This window comes from Triturus cristatus, chromosome 4_2 (genome assembly GCF_964204655.1).
Source record: "Triturus cristatus chromosome 4_2, aTriCri1.1, whole genome shotgun sequence".
Taxonomy (NCBI): Eukaryota; Metazoa; Chordata; class Amphibia; order Caudata; family Salamandridae; genus Triturus; species Triturus cristatus.
Genome location: NC_140586.1, coordinates 251,196,069 through 251,212,146, shown reverse-complemented (window position 1 = coordinate 251,212,146; position 16,078 = coordinate 251,196,069).

Genomic DNA, 16,078 nt, shown 5'->3' with positions numbered 1-16,078 from the left:
GACGAAAGACAGTCTGCTAGTGCGGAATTACTTAATTTTTCGTGATCCATGTCTCTAGTTCTATCAAGAGCCTTTTTGCAAATGCCTTTCCTTCCACATCCAGTAGTGCAATCAGTCTATAATTCCCAGGGTCTGATGCATCCCCCTTTTTGTAAATGGGATGTAGAATGGAGCCTTTCCATGAGTCCGGGACAACAGAAGAATTATAGCAATGATTGAATAAGGTTTGTATGTGGGGTGCCCACAATTCACGATCTTCCTTAAAGATATTCCCAGGCAGCCCATTGGGCCCTGGCGCCCCGTCCTTCCTGATGCCCTGGAGGATGGTTAATATTTCTCTTTCTGTTTGATGTAGCTCCTCCGCGTTGCTCTCCTCATGTTGGAGATCTTCATCTTTAACAATGCATTCCAAAGTTGTTTTCTGGTCGACATATAGGTTGGTGGCATGAACAGCCCATTTGTTGGCAGGCACGGCATTATGAATTTGATGGCCACCATATAGGCCATTAATGTGTCTCCAAAATTCCTTGCTTTTGTTGGGTGCTAACAAAGTATGAATGATTCTCCATTTTTCCTCTATGCTGGATTGTTTTAGTTGCCAAACGATTTTTTTGTGATTTTTTTCTAGCTGTCTTCAGTTGACTTTCCGTGTGGATAGACTTTTCCTTCTTATACTTTAATTCTGCCAGTCGGCAGCGCTTTTTGCTCTGAGTGAGGATTTGATTGTCTGTGTGATTAAATTTCCCCGATTGTATGAGTTTATTATTCTGAGTGAATTGCCTTCCTGGAGTTAATGCGTTGAATAGTGAACTCATGATGTCTGCCCAACTGGTCTGTGGGCCATTTATGCAAGTGTTGTGCTTCCATTTGTTGTACTTTGTCCAACTTATAGGCCCCCATTTAATACGTTTAATTGAGGCTGTTTCATTTTCTAGGCTGAGCATATTGCCTACAGCTAGATATTCCTCATGCCTCATGCTGTTAATGTTGACCAGAGCAGAGATTGGTTGATGATCGCTACCGGAAGTGGATAGTACCTTTACTCTACGCATCTCCTCAGCAAGTTCTTACTCAAGAAAATGTAGTCGAGCGTGGAAATGTTCTTAAATGTAGGTTGTGAAGTTGTTGTGAGGTGGCCAGAGTTGTTCGCGGATCCCAGGTTAAATTCGTTAATACAGGCTTCCATGAGCTTGCGGCTGCTGTCCTCTTGATTTTGTTCCGGGGCACACAAGTCCCTGATGTTAAAATCCCCAGTAATGATACATTCGTGTCCAGGGTTCTCATAAAGGTACGCTCTAACTATCCTGGTGATCCTTCTGATGTTTGTGTTTTTATCCTTTTTTTGGGGGTTAACATATAGGTTAATTACTCCAAGTTTGAACGGGGTGCCCTCTACTCTAAGCCCAATTATTGTTCTGATCTGGACGTCTAGTGCATCTGTGGGCCAATCCTCGAATTGTAATTGTAGATTTAATTTTGCAAATATTGAGATCCTTCCATTAGGTCTTCCGAAGATGTTTTTTTTGCTTGCCATTATGTGGAAGGCCTGGTAGCCTTTAATGTAGTTGGCAGTTTCCATACAAGTTTCCTGCAAGCATAAAATGTCTCCAGACAACAGTAATTTCATGGCTTCATTATTGGACACGATCGACTTGAACCCTGCCACGTTCCAACTAATTAACCTAAACTTGGTGTTAAGTGTCACCGTTTTAGTACCTCTATGATTGTCTGTATTAAGCCTCCCTGCATGGCTGCATTGGTGTGTACCATGCAAGGTTGGTGTGTCCCTTGTACTAGGAGTTTCCCCAGTCCTTGGAGTGCAATGCCGCGGAAAGTCATGCCCAGTCTTCCTGTGTATTGGCCTGGGTGCTGCTCACCTCCTTGCAGAATCTGGTGGTAGAGCCTTTATATAGCTCAACTGTAATGTCGTTGCTGAATGGTTGGTTTGAACTTGTCTTGGTACCCCTTAATGTGCTGCACTGAGTGCGAGGCGCTTCTAGATTTTGTGACCTCTGAAGAAGCTCATGCGGGTATTTTTCAGTTGGGCAGCTGTCTATTCGGATGCCCCAATCCTCAAGAGTATCTTTTTCTGACAATATGTTCTGAATGTCTCGCTTATTGAGCCACTTTGTTAGGGTCGATTCCTTATTCCCTATCCAAGGGTATTTTTTAAAGAATATCGCTTCAAGTTGGGCAGATGTTAAGTAGGCCAGTGAGGGTATGCAGGTCAATAGATACAGGATGTTTGCACGATTAAGAATATCACCTGGGCCCCTAGTCTCAAATTCAGGGGTGAAGATCAACATGAGCTCCCCATCTGACACTCCAGGAATCTGAGCATATGGAATGTTGTGTGCATCTAACTTGTAGGAGTACTTGAGTGGACATTTCTTTGGTACTGCTGAGCTGCCTTTGCGTGAAGCAATGACAGCCACCATTATTTCACCGTCTATCCTCGTTTTTGAACGAGTGATTGTATCTACGGAAGCCATGCGTACAGCCCCCTTCGCAGCTTCATCAGCCAATGAATTCCCTTAAACGTGAACGCCATCACGCTGATGACTCAGTGTATGTATCACGTGAGCTCTTGGTAGTTCGTTTTTCAACTCCACTACCTGTTTCCATAGCATTTTATGCTTAATTGTGCCACCTTTTGCATCTTTGAACCAGTTTTGTTCCCAATGATGTAAGTATTCATTGTATGACTGCACACAGTAAAAAGAATCACACACAATTAGTGTGGGGAATTCGTGATCCGTATTTACAAGTGCCAGTATCAGCGCTTTTAACTCTGCCAACTGTGCGGTGCAGTCTCCTAGAGATTGCGTTTTAGTGAACTTGGATGGAACTTCCCATCCCGCATGCAACCTTTAATGATAGCACACGCTGCACTGTATTGTTACCTACTTCCAAAGGCTGGTTGAGCAGATCAGTCAGTGTAAATAATATATTCATACTGATCTAGAGGCAAGATTTCATTTGGTAGAGGATATTCTTGTTCGTACTGCAGAAATGCTTGTGTTTTTAGACTTGGATCAAATCTGTATTCAACATCCGTTGAAGCAAGAGAATTAGCCCATTGTATCCATCACGGATGTAATGCTTTTGCGTTTGGAATGCTAACCTTTGTAACAGCCTCTAAAGCTGGTACTGGAGTTACGACAATTATGCGTTTCCCCTAAGCCAGTGCTCTTTCTCTTGCTACAGCAGTCTGAACTGCTGTTAGGATTTATTCTGTTGAAGTGAAACGCATTCCTGCGTTTGTGTACAGGTGTGATTTGTATGTGATTGGTACTGTTTCGCCTTCATTGAAGGTTAAGTGAGTGTACCCGCATTGACCTGCTATTAAACAGTGCACTAAGTTTTGTACGTTTACGCGTGTCTGTAAGCTATCATGTCTTCTTGTAGTGAACGTAGGATGTTTGTGTGTTCCTATGTCCAATGTCTAACTGTAAAGTCCGGTTTTATTAAATCGTAGAAAGGTTTTACTCTTTCTGCGTAATCCAAAATGTATGTTCTGCTGAAATTTAGCAATCCCAGTATTGATTGTAGATTTTTTAAATGTTTTTGGAGGTTGGAGCAGCGCACACTTTTCTAAAAAGTTAGCTGCCAGGCTATTCCCTTCACTTGACAGCTCATATCCTAAAAACAGGACACAGGATAATTATGGTGCTCACCCTGGTGAAGTGCCTCTTTAAGTCATCATCCGTCAGATAAATATCATCCACATAAGACAATGCTTCCTCATCAAAATTTTGTAGTAACTCAGTTACTCTTGCTGAAAATACCCCCGGGCCACAAAATTGTCTCTGGGACCCCTATGCTGAGAAAGCGCTCAAATATCTGCTTTTAGGTGCTATATTTTGGCCGAAAAATCCATTTGAGATTTCAAGAGTTGTCTTGTATTTTTTGCGCACAATGTTATTCATTAATATGGTACTATGTGCATTTTGGACAGCGAATGTCTTTATGCAAGTGTTTAAATGTCTGTAATCTAAAACTAGACGATATGTATTGTCAGGTTTCATGATAGGAAACAAGGATTGTTCATAAGTGAGGTGCAATTTTCTATCACCCCTTGGTATTCAAGTTGATCTAAGATCTCCCTGACCTGTTTTTTAGCTTCTTGCTTTATAGGATATTGCCTCTGTGCATTTGGTGAAACTTTTAATGGGATCACATGATGGGCTGAATTCTCATCCCATCCAGCACGATTTGTATATAATGCTGGAGCTAGGGCTACTGCCCACTCCTGTGCATATGCTTGTTTAAGATGAATGGGAAAGAGGTTGGAGAAGGCTGGAAAAATTACTGTTTCACCCCTAGGGCACTCCATAACAAATGCTGGCGGCCAATCTTGTTCTGCTAATAGGATGTCATAACCAGATGACAGATTCTCCCAAAAGAGACCTTTAACTTTCTTGGGCTTGCCCCCCTCCATTTGGAGTGTTATTTCATGTAACTTATGTGGGACGCTCACCCTCATATCTGGTGTTTCGACCATGATGTAATCATTCAAGACCGCTGTCACCAGAAACTCCTTCATGTTCTGGTGACTTATTGTCACTGCTGCCGCGCTATTTAGCATCATCAGAGCCCAGCCCCCGTTCAGTAGTTACGTCCTCAGAATTCTGGGCATGTCTGATCTTTAGACCTGCAACTTTCTTCTTCTTAAACTGAGGTTTTGATTTGTGCTTGTCTTCTTTTTTAGAAGTGTAGTCTTGCGCCTGCTGCTTATCTTTGGACTTTGTACGCTCTTCTTTGTGTTCTGACGGTCCTTCCCTCTCTGAGTTTTTCGATGAAGCCTGAAAGGAACAAGAGCAACGTGTATTAGTATCCTGATACCGGTCAGGTTTCCTAATATTATCCCTATTCCTTAGATTATACCTCTTTTCAGAGGGCTCCTGTGGAGGAGATCTGCCTCGGGATTGAGATCTGTTTTCTTTAAAGTTTTGTTGTTTTTTATTATCCCACTTCTTTTTAGAAGAAGTAGGTGTCTGCTTAGTAGTGTCCTTTTCAGGACTGCCCATCACTTGTGGTTTTAAAGCTTTCCCACCCAAACTGTCTCTGCCTAATTCTGCATACGCAGTTTCAATTATTTTGGGTAGTTCGTGTTGTTGGTCTAACGGACTGAACTCCCTTAGGCATTGGTCGATTGCCACTGAAGCTGCTTCCCCTTTAATATTAGCTAGCATTATGGCTGATACCTGGTTTTAGTTATTTAATAACTTCATCCCTAAGTTTAGAGCAGGTTCTACTCCTTACTCATTTTGTATTTCTCCTAATACATTGGGTATTACTGCTAATGAAGGAATACCATGAGTCCTAGTATATAGGGCAGCAAAGACTTTACCCCAAGAGGTACAATCCTCTACTTGTGGTGTTATCCCCATGGGCAAGCAGATTGTTAGCATTCTGTGTTTTTCATACTAGGTAGTATTCAGGAATACTGCCTCGAGCTGAGTTATTTTCTGAGCTACCCAGAATGGCATTTGTTCACGTTCCGTGGGCATCTTGCCCATTACTGCGTGTAATGTTTGTGGAGTAATTTTAGTTGCTGTACCCTGAGACTGAGTTCCATTTGTTGCAACTGTTGTTGGTTGGACTGTGAAAGTCCTCATGACGAATTGCGTCAGGTTTCTGTAGATTCTAATTAAATCTTTGTGTTGTATGAGTAAGTCTGGCTGTGGCATTGTATCAATGTCAGGAGGCGGTGTGTAAGCCGCTAATATTGGCCATGTTGCCCCATCTCCTCCGAGCAGGGTTAATCTTACTCTTCCTCTTTTATGGGGTAGGGCGCCTTTAAACCAGTATAAATGTTCCTGGTACATGAGCAGAAGTTCAAAATCCTCGAACTGACAATATTCCACTGGTGCATCTCCTTTCGTGTAGGAGTGAAATGTTTTTGTTCAGGCATTTGCTGCTGAGAATGTAACCCACTAATAAAATACCTCTGTTTTGTTTGATTCGTGTGCCTCAATCATGAAAATGACTAAGCCTCCCCTAGCTGATAAACCATTTTCTAACAGTTTCAGGGTGACTGTATGTCTGAATTTTTCTGCAATCGGAGTTGCAGCTGCATCTTCTTCTCCGGCTGAGAGGTGTAGATCTACTCTTACGTCACCTCCTGTCTCAGTCATTTTGTAAAGAAGAAGTTTGTTCAAGGGAACTAAGATAAAGGTTTTAATGCACAATTTTAGGAACACTGTGTCCTTCAAGCTTGATTAACCAACAGCTAATAAACAGGATTTTTTGCTGTGGCAGAGTTTGTGCCCACCCACTCCAGACATTTCTGGTTTTTGTGAGTAGGGGTCCCTGGGAATAGCACGACTGAACTCCTCAGATTCTACTGTTAAATAAGTACCCAACCAACGTTGGCGGCGCCATGTTGTGTAGTTCCTATATACCCTATACAGGATCTGCACGTTTGGATAACAAACTGTGGGATTGGTGGCAGACTGGTTCCGGGCACCCCCACCGGATACGTTCGCCTGTTTGCATTAGCTAGCTCAAAGTGCCACTAAAATCTACTCTTATCAGGGAGAGAATAGTTTTCTGGCAACCTCCGAACATGACAACCATGATCCCTCAGGATCGTGGAAACAATGAACTACCTTTCGCTCAGTCACTCGTGCTCACTTAGTTTGTCTCGGAGAGGTACACAGAAGAAACAGTTGGGCGTGTTACAATAATAATTTATTACACAGTTGTTCTTCTAGTGTAAAGTATATGTGCTGCAACAACCGTTAGATAGTAGCATATATATATGATCAGCAGTACAGTGAATATAAAAGGACGGTACAGTTCTACCATCTTGCAATAAGCATGAATAAATACATGAATATAAAATGCAGGATAAAAGTGCCCGTACTTTTACGATGCCTATCTAGATGTACCTAAGTGTACCTAGCATGTGAGTAGGTGTGTAGCCAAGAATCCCTCTAGGATTTAGTCGGACCCCATTACCTGAAGTGTGAGAATGTAGGAGCCCATCTTGGTCTCGAGTTGGACACCCCGCAAGGGATGTGTTAGACTGCTGTCAGATGGAGCATCTGCATGCAGGAGCCTCAGTGCCTCTGGTCAGTGTGTCGGCCTGGAAGTCTTGGTTCTCTCTCCCTTATCCAACCAAGATGTGGTGTATTTATACCCGAAAGTATCTAGGGCTTCTTTGTCCCTTGTATGGTTTGTATGGACCATTGTCGGACTGAGGAAGACGTAAGGGAGGAACCTTGTACATAGACATAGATATTATGCAGGTGATGTAGTTTCTGCTTCGTTTCCAAGAACATAATGTATGAGCCCATCAGAGATGTTATAAGAGGCCTTTTTTAGGGAAAACCCTTCCTACTGCACCCAGAACTGAAACTAGATAAAGGTTCAATCCTTAGAACCCATTATAATGTAGTTTAGGGAACTAATGTAGGAGAAGGATCATGCCTATATTAGGGCATCTAGAAGCATGCCTATATTAGGGCATCTATATGAAACATAACACCCACTCCTCTTCCGAACCGGACAACAATAATAAATGCTAGCAAACTACTAATATTCAATTAAGTAGCGCACAATAAAATGTGTCTATTTAAAAGCATTTCAAAATAGTTTTTAAATGTTTTTTTTAATCTCAAAGTTTTTGATTGCCACTTGGGCAAAAGGGTCCAATTTGTCCATTTATAGAAGTTGCATAACTACAAGCAGAAGAAGGCCATGTCTTTTCCACTGAAAAGTGTCAATTTAGGAAATGTTCAAAATTTTGTATATTTATTTACGAGAAAAATGAAGAAGCCGAATACTTTCCTAGCACACGATGAGCCAATTCGAGATTATGTGTTCTGGCTGGGAGATGCAACAGTGTCGGTGCCTGCTACCGCAGATGACGAGTCTAATAACTCGCAGAGTATGTCAATTGCACATAAATGATATTCAGTATTGCCAACAGCCGGTGCTGGGGCAGCTTGTGCAGTAGTTGATACCTGAGTGCCTGTGGAGGAGCCAACCTAAACCAGCAGGAGCAAACGGCGCCTGTGGATTCTCAAGGAATGCAGTCCTCAGTATAGGAATACGCTGGGGACAACGCAGAGCATGGGCCTTTACGGGGTCCAGCATAGCATCCATGTCCGAAGGCGTAGCTGATGAATATGTCAGACAGAGATTCAACACGCATTCTTCCCCGCAAAACAGGCATCGAAGAACAGGTAAGATGCAGTCCATCCAGACTGGTCTAAATGACAAGAACCAAGAGGCACTCAGTTCTCATAGGCGAGGTGTGCCCAGATGCTGTACCATGCGTTCACGGTATTTACGCTCCAGGAGCGCTTTTGCCATCTCATTGGTAATTGGGCCATCCATTGCATAGCAGAAAAATGACAATCAGGATTCCTGCTATTGAGAACAGGATCAGCAGAAGACCTCCAAAAACGCTTCCCAATACGGAGTGTATAAAATTTGGAATAACTCCGAGGATTGTCTGAAAGGTGCTTAGAAATCCTGACCCTATGGTCTTAAATAGGTGTACAATACCACTCGTATCAGACATGTTAAAGATCCGACTCACCATTTCTACGAAATGAGAGGGGCAGTTTGTACGTATAAGTGCCTGTATCTCAGTCGAGGTCCTTGCGATTTGAAGATCAAAGGTCTCTCGAGCGGAGGTTAAGGGTACGGTTTGCTGTAAAAGCATGGCATTCAGTCTGCTCAAAGTCTCAAATTGTATAAAGGAAATATTCAACAAAGGCCATAACAGCGCCTCCCTGACTGTACTTGTTGGGGGAAACAATACTTGCATACAGCAAGTAACCCTGGAGTTCACAGTGACCAGATAGGCAATGCCCGGAAGTTAAGAGAGAAGACCTTTATTGTATGGTTTATTTAAAATCTTTTACAAAGAAAGCAACAAAAGTGCAAGTTAAAAGCATCAGATCTGATTTAAAAAGACATGTGTAAAAAGCAGAAATGCTATACAGTGATTAAACACTGTCCATTTAGTAGCAGCATATGCAGAATTTGGCGTATGGAGTGTGCAAAGTACAATTGTCGGAGGTGCTTGGTATGATTATTTAAATCTTTTACAAAGAAAGCAACAAAAGCGCAAGTTAAAAACATAAGATCTGATTAAAAGGTCATGTGTGAAAAGCAGAAATACTATACAATGATTAAACACAGTCCATCTAGTAGCAGCATATACAAAATTTGGCGTATGGAGTGTGCAAAGTACAATTATCGGAGGTGCTTGGACATGGATTGTTCAACTGACTTCTCTGGCTGTTCGTATGAGCATTTCAGCAGCTGCGTAAAACTTCCCGATTAGTGCCAGTTCCATCGGGACAATAGTGGTGTAAATATGCCTTAAGGCCTCCTTACATGATCTCACGCTGTGTTGTATGAACATGGTTCTTAGGTACAAGCGCCTTGGAGAAAGCAGGACTGGGCAACAACAAATGACATGCTCTGCGGATTCTGTATGATATTGACACAGGCAGCAGCCGGAGCCACTTGGTGACCAGTTTTTCCAGTGGGCTCTGTAGTCTTGTATTGGCAGGGTTAAGAGCCTCACTCTCATAACATTTTGTAGGGCTTTTCTTCCAAGGCCGGCTTTTAAATAAGGCTGGCATGTGGTGCTTTCATGTGAGTTGGTGAGGCCTTCTGCACCATGGACCAATCTGATCCGTTCAAGGTCCTGTTACCTCGAGATATTCTTTCCACACTTTTTTTAGCGTGCATCTTTACTCTACCCTTTGTTAAAGATATATCTGTAGGAGGTTCGATTGATGGACCCAGTGTTTGTTTGGCACTCAAGAGATACCTCGCCCAACGGCTGTTATTGTCTGTGAAAACCACCTGCAGCGCTGCCTTGATAGAGCCCGGACTTGCATTGGTCACGTTGTGTTGGAATTTGACTGTCTTTTTTACATTCAATATCCATTGCTGTAATATTGAACTCTAGTCTGATCAATGATCGCCTGGTTATATGTGGTAGCTTAAAGACTTTTCTATACGCCATTGTGTATAGACCCTCCAGTTTTTTAGTCAATAGACCAGGAAAGACAAGGTGGCCATAGCTGAGGGTTGGCAGTAGCTTTGCTTGGATGACACGTCGGATCCCCTCCGTTGAGTGACTTACAAGCTTTTGGTGTAGTCTGCACAAGCCGTATATTAGTTTAGCTGCTTTTGCCTCCAATGCTTTAACCTGCAGAGCTGGTCTGCCGGTGTCTGCAAATTGTACTCCTAGATAAGTGTACTTGTTGGTCGTGCTTATCTTTAGAGGACCCAGCTGCCAAGCCAGTGTTTGTTTCTTTGGCTTGTGACCAAATATCAGCACTTTGGTCTTAGATGCATTGGCTACAAGCTTGTTTTCATATTATAGTTGTGTAGCGTCTCTAGTTCCCTTTTCATGCCAATTCTTGTATAGTCCAGCAGGACAAGATCGTCTGCATACTGCATGATTGGCAATCTAAGGTGGCCCATTTTTGGGGGAAAGATGTTAGTTTTTAGCAATGTGTCTTCCAGATCAGCAGTGTATAAATTGAACAGGGTGGGGGCGATCGCGCAGCCCTGTTTTAACCCCCAGTTTGTGAAGATTGCGCATGTGCTAGTGAGCTTTACTCGCACCCACGTGCCGGTATAAAGTGATATAATAGCCGCGAGCAGTTTCCGTGGTATGCCCCATTTAGCCAGTTTTGCCCACAGAATGCTTCGATCGACTCCCTCAAAGGCTGCGCTATAGTCCACAAAACATGCATATAATGGTGGGGAGACGGGTCCAGATGCCTTTGTCGCCAGATATGAAAGAGCGATGGCATTATCCATGGTCGACGAGTTCGGACGAAAGACAGTCTGCTAGTGCGGAATTACTTAATTTTTCGTGATCCATGTCTCTAGTTCTATCAAGAGCCTTTTTGCAAATGCCTTTCCTTCCACATCCAGTAGTGCAATCAGTCTATAATTCCCAGGGTCTGATGCATCCCCCTTTTTGTAAATGGGATGTAGAATGGAGCCTTTCCATGAGTCCGGGACAACAGAAGAATTATAGCAATGATTGAATAAGGTTTGTATGTGGGGTGCCCAGAATTCACGATCTTCCTTAAAGATATTCCCAGGCAGCCCATTGGGCCCTGGCGCCCCGTCCTTCCTGATGCCCTGGAGGATGGTTAATATTTCTCTTTCTGTTTGATGTAGCTCCTCCGCGTTGCTCTCCTCATGTTGGAGATCTTCATCTTTAACAATGCATTCCAAAGTTGTTTTCTGGTCGACATATAGGTTGGTGGCATGAACAGCCCATTTGTTGGCAGGCACGGCATTATGAATTTGATGGCCACCATATAGGCCATTAATGTGTCTCCAAAATTCCTTGCTTTTGTTGGGTGCTAACAAAGTATAAATGATTCTCCATTTTTCCTCTATGCTGGATTGTTTTAGTTGCCAAACGATTTTTTTGTGATTTTTTTCTAGCTGTCTTCAGTTGACTTTCCGTGTGGATAGACTTTACCTTCTTATACTTTAATTCTGCCAGTCGGCAGCGCTTTTTGCTCTGAGTGAGGATTTGATTGTCTGTGTGATTAAATTTCCCCGATTGTATGAGTTTATTATTCTGAGTGAATTGCCTTCCTGGAGTTAATGCGTTGAATAGTGAACTCATGATGTCTGCCCAACTGGTCTGTGGGCCATTTATGCAAGTGTTGTGCTTCCATTTGTTGTACTTTGTCCAACTTATAGGCCCCCATTTAATACGTTTAATTGAGGCTGTTTCATTTTCTAGGCTGAGCATATTGCCTACAGCTAGATATTCCTCATGCCTCATGCTGTTAATGTTGACCAGAGCAGAGATTGGTTGATGATCGCTACCGGAAGTGGATAGTACCTTTACTCTACGCATCTCCTCAGCAAGTTCTTACTCAAGAAAATGTAGTCGAGCGTGGAAATGTTCTTAAATGTAGGTTGTGAAGTTGTTGTGAGGTGGCCAGAGTTGTTCGCGGATCCCAGGTTAAATTCGTTAATACAGGCTTCCATGAGCTTGCGGCTGCTGTCCTCTTGATTTTGTTCCGGGGCACACAAGTCCCTGATGTTAAAATCCCCAGTAATGATACATTCGTGTCCAGGGTTCTCATAAAGGTACGCTCTAACTATCCTGGTGATCCTTCTGATGTTTGTGTTTTTATCCTTTTTTTGGGGGTTAACATATAGGTTAATTACTCCAAGTTTGAACGGGGTGCCCTCTACTCTAAGCCCAATTATTGTTCTGATCTGGACGTCTAGTGCATCTGTGGGCCAATCCTCGAATTGTAATTGTAGATTTAATTTTGCAAATATTGAGATCCTTCCATTAGGTCTTCCGAAGATGTTTTTTTTGCTTGCCATTATGTGGAAGGCCTGGTAGCCTTTAATGTAGTTGGCAGTTTCCATACAAGTTTCCTGCAAGCATAAAATGTCTCCAGACAACAGTAATTTCATGGCTTCATTATTGGACACGATCGACTTGAACCCTGCCACGTTCCAACTAATTAACCTAAACTTGGTGTTAAGTGTCACCGTTTTAGTACCTCTATGATTGTCTGTATTAAGCCTCCCTGCATGGCTGCATTGGTGTGTACCATGCAAGGTTGGTGTGTCCCTTGTACTAGGAGTTTCCCCAGTCCTTGGAGTGCAATGCCGCGGAAAGTCATGCCCAGTCTTCCTGTGTATTGGCCTGGGTGCTGCTCACCTCCTTGCAGAATCTGGTGGTAGAGCCTTTATATAGCTCAACTGTAATGTCGTTGCTGAATGGTTGGTTTGAACTTGTCTTGGTACCCCTTAATGTGCTGCACTGAGTGCGAGGCGCTTCTAGATTTTGTGACCTCTGAAGAAGCACATGCGGGTATTTTTCAGTTGGGCAGCTGTCTATTCGGATGCCCCAATCCTCAAGAGTATCTTTTTCTGACAATATGTTCTGAATGTCTCTCTTATTGAGCCACTTTGTTAGGGTCGATTCCTTATTCCCTATCCAAGGGTATTTTTTAAAGAATATCGCTTCAAGTTGGGCAGATGTTAAGTAGGCCAGTGAGGGTATGCAGGTCAATAGATACAGGATGTTTGCACGATTAAGAATATCACCTGGGCCCCTAGTCTCAAATTCAGGGGTGAAGATCAACATGAGCTCCCCATCTGACACTCCAGGAATCTGAGCATATGGAATGTTGTGTGCATCTAACTTGTAGGAGTACTTGAGTGGACATTTCTTTGGTACTGCTGAGCTGCCTTTGCGTGAAGCAATGACAGCCACCATTATTTCACCGTCTATCCTCGTTTTTGAACGAGTGATTGTATCTACGGAAGCCATGCGTACAGCCCCCTTCGCAGCTTCATCAGCCAATGAATTCCCTTAAACGTGAACGCCATCACGCTGATGACTCAGTGTATGTATCACGTGAGCTCTTGGTAGTTCGTTTTTCAACTCCACTACCTGTTTCCATAGCATTTTATGCTTAATTGTGCCACCTTTTGCATCTTTGAACCAGTTTTGTTCCCAATGATGTAAGTATTCATTGTATGACTGCACACAGTAAAAAGAATCACACACAATTAGTGTGGGGAATTCGTGATCCGTATTTACAAGTGCCAGTATCAGCGCTTTTAACTCTGCCAACTGTGCGGTGCAGTCTCCTAGAGATTGCGTTTTAGTGAACTTGGATGGAACTTCCCATCCCGCATGCAACCTTTAATGATAGCACACGCTGCACTGTATTGTTACCTACTTCCAAAGGCTGGTTGAGCAGATCAGTCAGTGTAAATAATATATTCATACTGATCTAGAGGCAAGATTTCATTTGGTAGAGGATATTCTTGTTCGTATTGCAGAAATGCTTGTGTTTTTAGACTTGGATCAAATCTGTATTCAACATCCGTTGAAGCAAGAGAATTAGCCCATTGTATCCATCACGGATGTAATGCTTTTGCGTTTGGAATGCTAACCTTTGTAACAGCCTCTAAAGCTGGTACTGGAGTTACGACAATTATGCGTTTCCCCTAAGCCAGTGCTCTTTCTCTTGCTACAGCAGTCTGAACTGCTGTTAGGATTTATTCTGTTGAAGTGAAACGCATTCCTGCGTTTGTGTACAGGTGTGATTTGTATGTGATTGGTACTGTTTCGCCTTCATTGAAGGTTAAGTGAGTGTACCCGCATTGACCTGCTGTTAAACAGTGCACTAAGTTTTGTACGTTTACGCGTGTCTGTAAGCTATCATGTCTTCTTGTAGTGAACGTAGGATGTTTGTGTGTTCCTATGTCCAATGTCTAACTGTAAAGTCCGGTTTTATTAAATCGTAGAAAGGTTTTACTCTTTCTGCGTAATCCAAAATGTATGTTCTGCTGAAATTGAGCAATCCCAGTATTGATTGTAGATTTTTTAAATGTTTTTGGAGGTTGGAGCAGCGCACACTTTTCTAAAAAGTTAGCTGCCAGGCTATTCCCTTCACTTGACAGCTCATATCCTAAAAACAGGACACAGGATAATTATGGTGCTCACCCTGGTGAAGTGCCTCTTTAAGTCATCATCCGTCAGATAAATATCATCCACATAAGACAATGCTTCCTCATCAAAATTTTGTAGTAACTCAGTTACTCTTGCTGAAAATACCCCCGGGCCACAAAATTGTCTCTGGGACCCCTACGCTGAGAAAGCGCTCAAATATCTGCTTTTAGGTGCTATATTTTGGCCGAAAAATCCATTTGAGATTTCAAGAGTTGTCTTGTATTTTTTGCGCACAATGTTATTCATTAATATGGTACTATGTGCATTTTGGACAGCGAATGTCTTTATGCAAGTGTTTAAATGTCTGTAATCTAAAACTAGACGATATGTATTGTCAGGTTTCATGATAGGAAACAAGGATTGTTCATAAGTGAGGTGCAATTTTCTATCACCCCTTGGTATTCAAGTTGATCTAAGATCTCCCTGACCTGTTTTTTAGCTTCTTGCTTTATAGGATATTGCCTCTGTGCATTTGGTGAAACTTTTAATGGGATCACATGGTGGGCTGAATTCTCATCCCATCCAGCACGATTTGTATATAATGCTGGAGCTAGGGCTACTGCCCACTCCTGTGCATATGCTTGTTTAAGATGAATGGGAAAGAGGTTGGAGAAGGCTGGAAAAATTACTGTTTCACCCCTAGGGCACTCCATAACAAATGCTGGCGGCCAATCTTGTTCTGCTAATAGGATGTCATAACCAGATGACAGATTCTCCCAAAAGAGACCTTTAACTTTCTTGGGCTTGCCCCCCTCCATTTGGAGTGTTATTTCATGTAACTTATGTGGGACGCTCACCCTCATATCTGGTGTTTCCACCATGATGTAATCATTCAAGACCGCTGTCACCAGAAACTCCTTCATGTTCTGGTGACTTATTGTCACTGCTGCCGCGCTATTTAGCATCATCAGAGCCCAGCCCCCGTTCAGTAGTTACGTCCTCAGAATTCTGGGCATGTCTGATCTTTAGACCTGCAACTTTCTTCTTCTTAAACTGAGGTTTTGATTTGTGCTTGTCTTCTTTTTTAGAAGTGTAGTCTTGCGCCTGCTGCTTATCTTTGGACTTTGTACGCTCTTCTTTGTGTTCTGACGGTCCTTCCCTCTCTGAGTTTTTCGATGAAGCCTGAAAGGAACAAGAGCAACGTGTATTAGTATCCTGATACCGGTCAGGTTTCCTAATATTATCCCTATTCCTTAGATTATACCTCTTTTCAGAGGGCTCCTGTGGAGGAGATCTGCCTCGGGATTGAGATCTGTTTTCTTTAAAGTTTTGTTGTTTTTTATTATCCCACTTCTTTTTAGAAGAAGTAGGTGTCTGCTTAGTAGTGTCCTTTTCAGGACTGCCCATCACTTGTGGTTTTAAAGCTTTCCCACCCAAACTGTCTCTGCCTAATTCTGCATACGCAGTTTCAATTATTTTGGGTAGTTCGTGTTGTTGGTCTAACGGACTGAACTCCCTTAGGCATTGGTCGATTGCCACTGAAGCTGCTTCCCCTTTAATATTAGCTAGCATTATGGCTGATACCTGGTTTTAGTTATTTAATAACTTCATCCCTAAGTTTAGAGCAGGTTCTAC